This window comes from Stylophora pistillata, chromosome 1 (assembly GCF_964205215.1).
Source record: "Stylophora pistillata chromosome 1, jaStyPist1.2, whole genome shotgun sequence".
Taxonomy (NCBI): domain Eukaryota; kingdom Metazoa; phylum Cnidaria; class Anthozoa; order Scleractinia; family Pocilloporidae; genus Stylophora; species Stylophora pistillata.
The window spans coordinates 46,466,173-46,477,042 of NC_142519.1; the positions used below are offsets into that span (position 1 = coordinate 46,466,173).

General features: G+C 39.0%; 1 pseudogene; it reads right to left on the reverse strand.

The window, feature by feature from the left end:
* Positions 1 to 3,693: 3,693 nt before the first annotated feature.
* On the reverse strand, positions 3,694 to 7,088 carry LOC148742778 (uncharacterized; annotated as a pseudogene).
* Between the last annotated feature and the right edge of the window lie 3,782 nt (positions 7,089 to 10,870).

A 10,870-nucleotide genomic window follows, 5' to 3' on the forward strand; every position in this document is an offset into this window, starting at 1 on the left:
ATGGAAGGACTGCTTAGAAAGTGATGCACGGAGCGGGAAGATGTTATCAAGTTGAATGACTGTCTTGAAGCTGTTCAAACTGAACACTTCAAGACAAAATCTCTTGGACGTTTGCTTTCATCCTTGAAGCAGGAAAGAGGAGGGGAGAGGGAAGGAGGTAGTTTCGGTCAAAATCCTTTAATTTTCTTCCCCGTTTCTCACTAGATATGTTGAATTATTTCGAACGAGTTCTGCTGCGACACTTTCGTGATAGACACCTCTTGTCGCCAGATCTACAATTGATGTGACCATCATTTTACATTAAATTTTAACCAGCTGAATTAAACAGCCATTTCAATATAACTTGAATACTATAACTATATAAAGCGTTGATATAACTTTGAACGGCTGAACAGCTGGTCAATGCTATTATTCACTCACAAGGGGAAATCAACTGTACATGTAGGTGCCCTAAGCTTCGAAGCTAATACTCGTTGCTCCGCTTTGTTTAACCTTTGTACTGTGGACAGCTGAATAAAAAGCCATTTTCCACTTACTAAAGCACGTCACACATGGAATTCCGAATAACGCTGGAAATACTTAAACAATTGCAAACTTAAAATGAAACTTTCTTTCGACATGACGTTAAATTTAAAACGAAACAAAAAATTTGCCCGCGACAAAACATTTTACTGGTACAGTTCCTATCAAATGTGTGACCCACTCCTCCCCTGTGCCAAATTGTTCGATTGCTTCTGTCGAATCTAAATACGACGTTTTTTGTCAATTTTTGGATTCGTGAATTTACCATGGTAATATCATCTCTAATGACAGGAAGATGTATTCCAATGCAAGTTTTGTCCTAAATCCTAAATATCTCAAAATCTTTACTTCCCTCGTTAAAATATCTTCATTCTTTGCTAAGTTATGGAGATGATCTTGCCTGACATTTTGAAACAGTAAAATTAAAGGTTGTTCAATCGTTTCTTCCTATATTCCTTAATATGTCATTTCTCTAAACATATGGGAATAGTTCTGGCGAGGACCATAGGGAATTCAAAATTATTTTAGAGAAGCGGCTGTCTTTACTTACGACGCAAGGTCAGAATTTTTCTCATTACGTTTAGATGACGAGATGTTTACTAAATAGAGTCGCGATTGTGCTTTTCAAATATTTTTTTCCCACTGAGATCTGCAGAGACAGTTTTGTACTAAATGATAATTATGAAAGGAAGTGACGAGAATTTCCACACATAAATGTTTTCCTTTTCGTGGAAAATTCCTCGCATAATTATTTCGATGATTGGTATGCGTGTTTGTGGAAGGGAGGATGGGGGAGGGGGGAGGGGGTGGGGCATAAAGTTAGGCCTTTTATAGATTATCCTAGTAAAAGAAGCATGTTAAGCTAGTAGCATTGTTTTTTTTTTGGGCGAAATTATGCTAAAATTGTGCTCTTTTTTCCCAATTATGCCCCGTTTTTAAAATTATGCTCTTTGAAAAAATTGCAAATAAGTCCAAAAAAATACATTTTTTATATAATTAGAGGCCGTTGGTCTGCAAGAAAGAAACGCAACAAATCCACAATGAAACTCAAATAAAAATGTGGCTCATGTTGACATGCACACTAGTACTAGACTATACTCTCAAATAGTTTATCTGCCATTTTGTAATTTGTAGCCTTACCTGATGAGAGGTACTGGAACCCACATGACCTACAATGTGACTTCCTGTTCCGGTGCACCCCAGACCCGGGCTCAGACCGTTTCAGACGCCGTTCAGTGATTCACAGTGAACTACAAATGCTACTACTTGAACTAAAACTTAAAACATCGAATAACGTCACCGAGTTCTTGGGAGTATAGATGAACAATGATCAAAATGTAGCATCAAAAATGATCCGGCAATTATCACAATATGCGAATTATGCTGGCATTGCTACTTGCAATTGGTAGAAATTACGCCAGTTTGCTCAAATCATGCCAAACATATGCTAGCACAATCTATAAAGGCCTACCTGAAGTAAGACGATAATTCGAGAGTGAGATAGGGAGAGTGTTAGGACTGATTTGAACAATGTCCTTCAGGTCAAAAATCGGGCAGAGGGCCAAAGTGGGGTCATAGTCGGCAAATTTGATGAGTGGGCGAACTAGCGCTATACCTGCAAGGATGGATCAATTGTCCCTCACGACAACCACTGAATTGACTTTGATTTGATGATTTTTTTGTGGCATAGAGGCATGCAACTCATTAGATTACATCGCGCTCGGTTTTTCAGTTTGATTTGCTATGTAAACACAGGTGCATCAAATTTGTGTAATTCATGTATTTTTCTGCGGATTTCAAGCGGGATTGCATCGTTTTGTGGCGCACGAAGTTACCAAAGTTGCATAATTTTTCATTGCTTTACAGGGGCAAAGGTGGGGGACGAACGACCGTCTATTTTTGAACTTTTCGATTTATACGAAAAAAGAAAAGTTCAGTACAACTTTTTAAGGCACTCTCTGAATAGGTTATCAAAAGGATCCTTTAGGAAAATTAAAATGAATTAGGAAATTTTGCAATAGTCGGCGGATTCTCGATATTTATCATAAACTATCTACAGATGGTTGAATATTGACTTATCCTTGCTATCATTGTTTATAACTGAGTGCACTAAACCAAGGGAAAGAGAACTTTGACCGGCAAACTGATGAAAGCCGCGAAATTTTCTCAAAATCTAGGAGTACCAAACATCATTTCTAAGCCGATTACAATCTTTGCCACGTTATGAGAAGCGAAATAGATCACTTGCAGCAAAAAAGACTGAGTAACTTGCGAATGCTGGTCAAAAAAAAATAAAAAAACCTGGGACTTGATTTCTTCTTGCTTGCTCTCCCTTTGACTTCTTTACAAAGAGATAATTCTTATATATCTAAAAGAAAGTAAATAAAAACAAAACAAAACAAAAGAGTGATTCTAGTCCGACGTGTTTTTGTTTTCATTAGGCCGGTAAGCTTTAGTTATTCATCTATTTACTTTTTATTTTTATTTTTTTAAAAGTAAGCGGAGCAACGAATTTTTTCACGCTAAATTGAGGAAACCTCTGGTGTTACTGCAAACGTTCTGTCTGATTTTTACCTCGAAGGAAAGAAAGAGTTCTAAAGGGGAATCAACCGTTGACGTCTAAAAAGCATTATATTAAAAAAAGGAAACCTTCAATAGTTGAATTTTTTAATATGTCATTGACAAGGCACAAAAAATGATTCCTAAGAAAAGAAGCGCTATGTCTCCTATTTATAAATTCGTCAGTACTCTCCACGTACGCTCTTACTTTCGTGCACCCCATCCTTTTAAAATTGATCTAGGTAGCCATATGATGTGGCGGCTTTCCATCCCTGCAGGACGACCTCTTTTCGATTGCTTCATTAGCAAGAGCGCGGTATGAAAACTACAAAAATACGTGGCAAATAAAACGATATACACTTTAAAAAACTAAACGATGGTATGAAAAGTCGGTTCTCGTTCAACATTGCAAAGATTACACACTGGGTAGGCTTTCCTTTTCTACAGTACAGAGAATGAGAATGGTCACTACCCCCCGCGATGCACCCTGGTTAAGAATGGCTTTTTCTAGTCGTAAGCGAGTAACTAATGCAATGCGTGACGTAGGGAAATAAAGTGGTGATATGGTCGATATTCTCAAAAATCTAGTCGTATCGATAGCGAAATTTGCTCTTAATTAGTCTCAAAGCTTGTACGCGACAAACTATAATTCTTTGGGGATTCAGTGGGCTGCCTGAGCTTGATATCAGTAATCCAATATGTTAAAAAAATTGTAAAAGTTACAGAGTGTATACGCGCGTCTACATCCACCTGAGCCATCCGGGAACCCCGCTGTAGTTCATTTAGCTTATACTGAACATCTCTGACTTTGACATGTTCAGGGTCAAGGCTTCGAATATAAATCGTCATGGCAAATTAATAGTATCTTTTTGCTTGGTCAACGTGACGCCTATGATTATGTGCATTGCCTAAAGTTTCTCCAATCTCACGGTAATCAGGTCCCAGCTGTTTCAGACGAATATCCAGTGCACGTGCATGGTAGTCCTTTGCTTGTTCAATTCACCTAGATGATTGTATACAGTACCCAGATTATTGTAATAAGCTGCGACATTTACATGCTCAGGTCCGAGCTCTTTCAGACGAATGTCCAGTGCACGTGCATGGTAGTTCTTTGCTTGATCAAACTCGCCTAAATGACTGTATACAGTACCCAGGTTATTTTAAGAACTTGCGACATCTACTTGCTCAGGTCCGAGCTGTTTCAGACAAATGTCCAGTGCACGTGCATGGTAGTCTTTGTTTGGTCAAAATCACCTAGATGCGTGTAAACAGTACCCAGGTTATCGAAAGAAGTTGCGACATGTACATGCTCAGGTCCAACCTGTTTCAGACGAATGTCCAGTGCACGTTAATAGTATTCCTTTGCTTGGTCAAAATCACTTAGATGACTGTATACAGTGCCCAGTTTATTGTAAGAAACTGCGACATGTACATGCTCAGGCCCGAGCTGTTTCAGTCAAGTGTCCAGTGCACGTGATTGGTAGTCCTTTGCTTGGTAAAAATCACCTAGATCACTGTATACAGGACCCAGGTTATTGTGAGAAGTTGCCACATGTACATGCTCGGGTACGAGTTGTTTAAGAAGAATGTCCAGTGCACGTGCATGATAGTCATTTGCTCGGTCAAAATCACCTAGATCCCTGAATACAATACCCAGGTTATTGTAAGAAGCTGCGACATGCACATGCTCAGGTCCGAGCTGTTTCAGCCAAATGTCCAGTGCACGTGCATGGTAGTCCATTGCTTGGTCAAAATCACCTAGATGACTATATGCAGTACCTAGGTTATTGTAAGAGCTGCGACATGTACATGCTCAGGTCCGAGCTGTTTCAGACAAATGTCCAGTGTACGTGCATGGTAGTCCTTTGCTTGGTCAAAATCACCTAGATACCTGTATACAGAACTTAGGTTACCATAAGAAACTGCGACATCTACATATTCAGGTCCGAACTCTTTTAGAGGAATGTCTAATGCTTCTTCATAGTACTTTATTGCAGTTTGGTATTCACAATGGTCTAAGCACATTATTCCGAGGGTTTCACAGCCATTGAGATAGCCTTGCAAGGATATAACTCCTATTTTTCCGACTTGAGATATGTCTTCATTGGCTAAAAGATATTTGGCATTTATGATGAACTCTCTTAGGTGAGGAACTATTTTTGTGCCGATGATGAAGGAATCTAAGTCATCGAAGCTGACGAATGATTCAACAACCCCAAAGACTGTTTTGATTTCCATATCCTTTACACAATATGTTTTTAAAGAATCAAGAACATAACGAACGACACCGTGCACTCGGATATAGACGCCTCCTTCCTCTTCCTCGATTAGTAAACGTGAGCACCGATTTATTCGCGAACTGATCCACTCTTTATCTTTGAATTTCTCATCCATTTCCATGATGTAATTAATTGCGATGTCTTGAAGTATTGGCTGAGGTGAACAAAGAGGGAGAAAAGTGAACAAGTGATTAATAACTTCGTCGGTCGTTATCGCCTCTTTCACAGCAAGTGTTATTGCTGTGGTCATGGACTTGTGGTAGCTTGGATTGGTCTTAGAAAGAATAGTCTCAGTTGTAGCTCGTTGACCACCAGCAAGCTTCTCCACGCAGTCCCCCCAGCTAAAGTTCACAGATACTTTAGTCTGCCAAACTTGTCACACGTAGGTAGCGGCACTCGCCAAGGCAAGAGGTTGGTAATCTAATGACTGTACAATTTCACTTTCCAGTTTGCTATCATTTACTCCAGACAAGAGTCTTAACAACGAGCAGGCATCATCTGGATGCATTCCTTTGCTGACTGAGATATGCTGGATTGAAGAACTCTTCAAGGGGATAAAGGCAGCGTCTTGCGTAGTTATTAGCAACTGACCTCTTACCCATTGTTTGTCTCCGGAATCCGGTAAGTGAGTATGTACTTGAGACACTAAAGACATTGTCAACTATTTGCAGCCATGACGTGTAAAGTGGAACTCGCGCACTTATCAACGTTTTTAAGACCTGTCATCTTCTCGCCTGTACTTCGTTCTGTGGAGTTGAGAGTGTTTGTGACTGCGTACTCCAGACTTTTACAATGTCCAGCAAAAGAAATGTAGGATTCCAAAAGCGTTTCTGAGTTTTCAGCATTCAGAGTAATGACAAATGAGGTCACAGAGGGAATTTCTTTGGCTGCGTCGTAACATGTTTTGGCTACCAGACTGGCTAGTTGAGATTTTCCACTTTCCGGATTTCCGGATAAATACAAGGTACTTAAACCATCATCATTGCTGCTTTTAAGGGCCTTAAGTTTTTGATCAATTTCATTCACTTCGGATTCGCGATCGGAGACGTCGTTTGCAGGTTTAGGTGGAAGAATGCAAAACGGCAACACACTCGTATGAAGCTGCTGCTCGAGGGCCTGTCGCTGCTCCTCCGTTTGCAACAGTTCCTTATCCTTCTGGAGAAGTGCATTGTCTTTATCTTAAATTTTAGATAATCAACCTTCTTCAAGATGTTTGTCAACTCTTTCGTTGGGAAACTCGTTTGATTTTGGATATAATGGATTTTCTGTTTGGGAAGACCGAGCGCAAGAAAATGCAGTGTCTACTTTCAAAATGACACTTTGGAAGTCTGTGTTCGAAAGATGGCCTCGTGAAATATGCGTAAATTCTTCATTTCGCAGCTTCCTGAAGTCGTCCACGTGTGATTGGACCGTTGGATTTAGGCAATTGATGCAGTCTGAATAAAGAATAGCGTAAAACAGCATGCTACAATCCCATTTAACTGTGCCACCGTTTTTCATGGTTCCCAAGAGACGAACATTTCGGCTTCTGTTGCGTGGGGACTCGCCATTCCAAAAGTCCAGTCCATTATTAGGTTTATCTTTCCATTCTCCCAATGTTGTTTTGAAGCGACTGTTCCATTCTCGTTTGAAAATTATTCGCAAATCTTCTGTAAGTACATCGGTGGCCACATAACAAATCCTGTAGCAGTTTATTTGCTCTGCAGAGTATTCCAGTGCAGTGGCCATTTAATAGTCAGACCCTTTGAAAAATCGCAGTTTTGTCCATGGTTAGCTCGTTCCCCTGACCCAGTTCTAACAAGTTTTTTTCGCAGTTATTCTAAAGAACGTCACACAACACTACACAAAAGCATAGTTTTTGTTTCTTTTGTTTTTTTTGTTTGTTTTTCTTTTTGTTTTGTTTTGTTTTGTATTTTTTTTTTTTATGGGGGAGCGTGACAGCCAAAAGAATCGCTGCGGAGATCATTGTGACCAAAGAAATCTTCACAGTTGTAAGGACGGGGAGATTCGTAACTGGATTCAACATTGAATTACAATAATCACCAGAGCGAGGATGCATAATATTTCGAATTAAAATAGATGGAAATCATGAAGATATAGATAATTAGAAAGTCACCGATGTAAATTTGTTACTTGAGTACCAAGTTATCATGTCAAATGGTCTATTCTTAGAGTGTGAAAACAAAGCTGTTTTTCATTCCAGAAATTTATAACTTATTCAATTCGAATAGTGTAAGGACATAAAGTCAAAAAAACCTGACTCATTGAGTTTCAACATAAGGCAACCAAAATCATAAATTCCTTCCAGCTGATCTCATTACTTATTATTCTTTCTCATTAAGGAACTTTTTTCCCCGTGGCAGGATACCTGTTTCTATGCTCCTTCCAGACTTTGATGATTTTGATCGTCACTTTCAGATCCTGCGATGTTATCTTCTCATTTTTCGTATTGCGCTCCAGAAAAATTGCATATATTATAAAGTAAACCATATTTTAGTGATCAATAGGGGCTGAAGGCTCATCGCTTGATATTGCCTAGTTGAGCTTTAACACTGGTTTAATTTACATGATAGACTAAATTGAATCCTTTTTTGGTAGTCGGTGTTTAGCAAACTGCTAGCCTCCACTTCAAACATATTTCTTATAGTAGGCTATGGCATTTTAACTACTATGCACCGAGGCGTGGCGGCGAGGTAAATATCCACTCCTAGTTCCTACACTGAGACAAGTAGTTCTTTTAACCGCCGCCTGGTTAGCTCAATTGGGAGAGCGCCGGACTGCTGTGCGGGAGGTCGAGAGTTCAATACCGGCCGGACCAACATTCAGGGTCTTAAAATTAATTGAGAAGAATATGCTTCCTTTCTTTAGCATCAAGAAATGGTTAGAAATTCTAGTCTTCTCGGATAGGGACGAATAAATGGAGGTCCCGTCTCCTGCTGGGTTGGAGTAGGAGACGTTAATTTCCCACGCACGAGATTACTGTGTGATGGATATCCTTCCTGGGGTGGGTTGGGTGGGTAGGTGAAATCGCTACGGACTAAACGCGGCTGCCAGAGGCGCCTGTCTGATTTCAACCTTAAAATTGTAACTAAACACGTATGTTGTTTAGAGAAATAGAGACTTTTACCTTTACCTTTACTGTACACAAAAAGAGTGAGATAATATACATAGCATAAAAAGACTATTTTAACTCATTTATTCCGGCTTAACTTACAGTATTTTCGAATGCATTTCGAAAGCAGTGGCAACATGCATTCTTAACTGCCTATTTTTTATCATTTTTTTTTGAAAGGGATAAGGGATTTTTCCCCACGACAAGGTTCATATGAAAAATGTCAATGCCATGGAGGTGCGTTGTGTTGTTAATTGGAGCGAAATCACATTTCTGAACTGAGGCTGCTGTCAATATTTGAGTTGACGGCGTTACTAGAAATATCATCCCCAGACAGGAGTCTTTTAGACGAAGAAGAAAACTGTTGACAGCTAAAAAAGATGAAGAATGTACGTCTCAAATGAAAAAATTTTAACATCGGGAGCCTTTAGGGAAAAGGTGGATTTTAACGAACCTTGCTGTAGGAAGACGAAAAGAAAACGGCTTTCTTTTTGTTGTCAACACACGTTTACGAACGGATTAAAACCCAGCTTGGCTATACATGAGGGTACAAATGCATATATAACCCTCTTAGTGACCTCAAGGCGGCTTACGATCGAGGGAAAGAGTTTGTCAGGTTTAATAAGCTTCTCTGCCTTTTGCTGAGACTTGCAGAAACAAGTCACGAACATAAAACAGATTTAGCCAAGTAGGTACTAGTTTTCTTTCTTTTTTTACTTTTTGGCTTGGGTTTTTTTGGGGGGGAGGGGGGTTGTTTTTGTTTTTTTGGTTTTTGCTTCCTAATTGTTTATCAGCGCGTATGCCTGTGGGTTGATCACTCTTATTCACCGTGGTGACAGCAGTAAGGAACATTGCCTATATTTTTATTTTATTATCATCTTAGCTTTCTTTGTATTCCTTTTTCCCTTCCTCTGGCAACCTTCTTGTTTTTGATAAACGCCGTGTCTGAGTCGTGCGGGCAAAAGTCTCTAATTAATGAGATCCCGTTAAGTTCAACTCAGCTGTCATCAGTTAAGTTTGAGTTTCCTGTTCTAGAACGATCCTATTTTGAAAAAAAACCTCCTTTAAAGATCCAGTTTTATATTCCATGAGCTATGAATAATTCCCTATTTCAACAGTTTTTACGGAAGCATAAAGAGCTTTCTTAACCGGATAGCAATGTAAACGATAACTACAGCTTAAACTGACATTCTCTCGCTATTCCTTATTTTGTTTTCAAGGACGTTTGTTTATATTTAGTGACTGAAAAGGACAGAATAGACAATAGACAGAATAGTGAATTTAAAAAAACCTTGCTGTAGGAAGAAGAAAAGAAAACGGCTTTCTTTTTGTTGTCAACACACGTTTACCAACTCATTAAAATCCAGCCTGTCCCTACGTAAGGGTCTAAATGCATACAAAACCCTGTTACTGACTTCAGGGCGGCTTATGAGGGAAGGGGTTTGTCTGGGATAATAAGCTTCTTTGCCTTTTGCTGAGACTAGTAGAAATAAGTCACGAACATAAACAGGCTTAGGAAGAGTAGGTATTAATGTTTTTTTGTTTATTTTTGTTTTTGTTTTGTTTAGTTTTGTTTTTGTTTTGTTTTAGTCTTTGCTTTTGCTTTTGCTTTTGTTTTTTGCTTCTAATTGTTTTTCAGTCTGTATGCCTGTAGGTTGATCACTCTTATTCATCGTGGTGACAAGAGTAAGGAAGATTGCTTTTATTTCTATTCATTATCATCTTGTTTTATATTCCTTGTTCTCTTCCTATGGTATCTTTCTTGGTTTTGATAAACGCCGTGTCTGAGTCATGCGGGCAAAACTTTCTAATTAATGAGATCCCGTTCAACTTAGCTGTCATCAGTTGAGTTCGAGTTTCCTGCTCTAGAACGATCTTTTTTCGAAAAAAAAAAACCTCTTTCAAAGATCCAGTTTTATGTTCCATTAGTTATAACTAATTCTCAATTTCAGCAGTTTTTACGGAGACTGACAAAGTGCTTCTTTAACCGGGAAGTAGTGTAAACGATAACTACTGCTTTTACTGCATGACATTCTCTCGCTATCTGTTCTATTGATTCCCTCATTTTGTTTGCAAGGAAGTTTGATTATTTTTAGTGACTAAAGACGATAGAATAGACAGCACTTGTCCCTGATCGACGAAAATCAACCTTCTACTCTGCTTTGATTCAATCAGCTAGTAATCACTTCTTGCTACCTAGTAAGTAAGGGTCAATTTTCTTAGTGTGAAAACATAACTGCTTTTCACTGCAGAAATGTGTAAGTTATACAGTTCTACTCGAGTAAGGGCATGAAGTCGAAAAACCTGACTCTTTGAATTTCTACGTAAGGCAACCAAAACCATAAATTCCTTCCAGATGGTCTCGTTACTTATTATTCTTTCATTTGTTGATTAATAT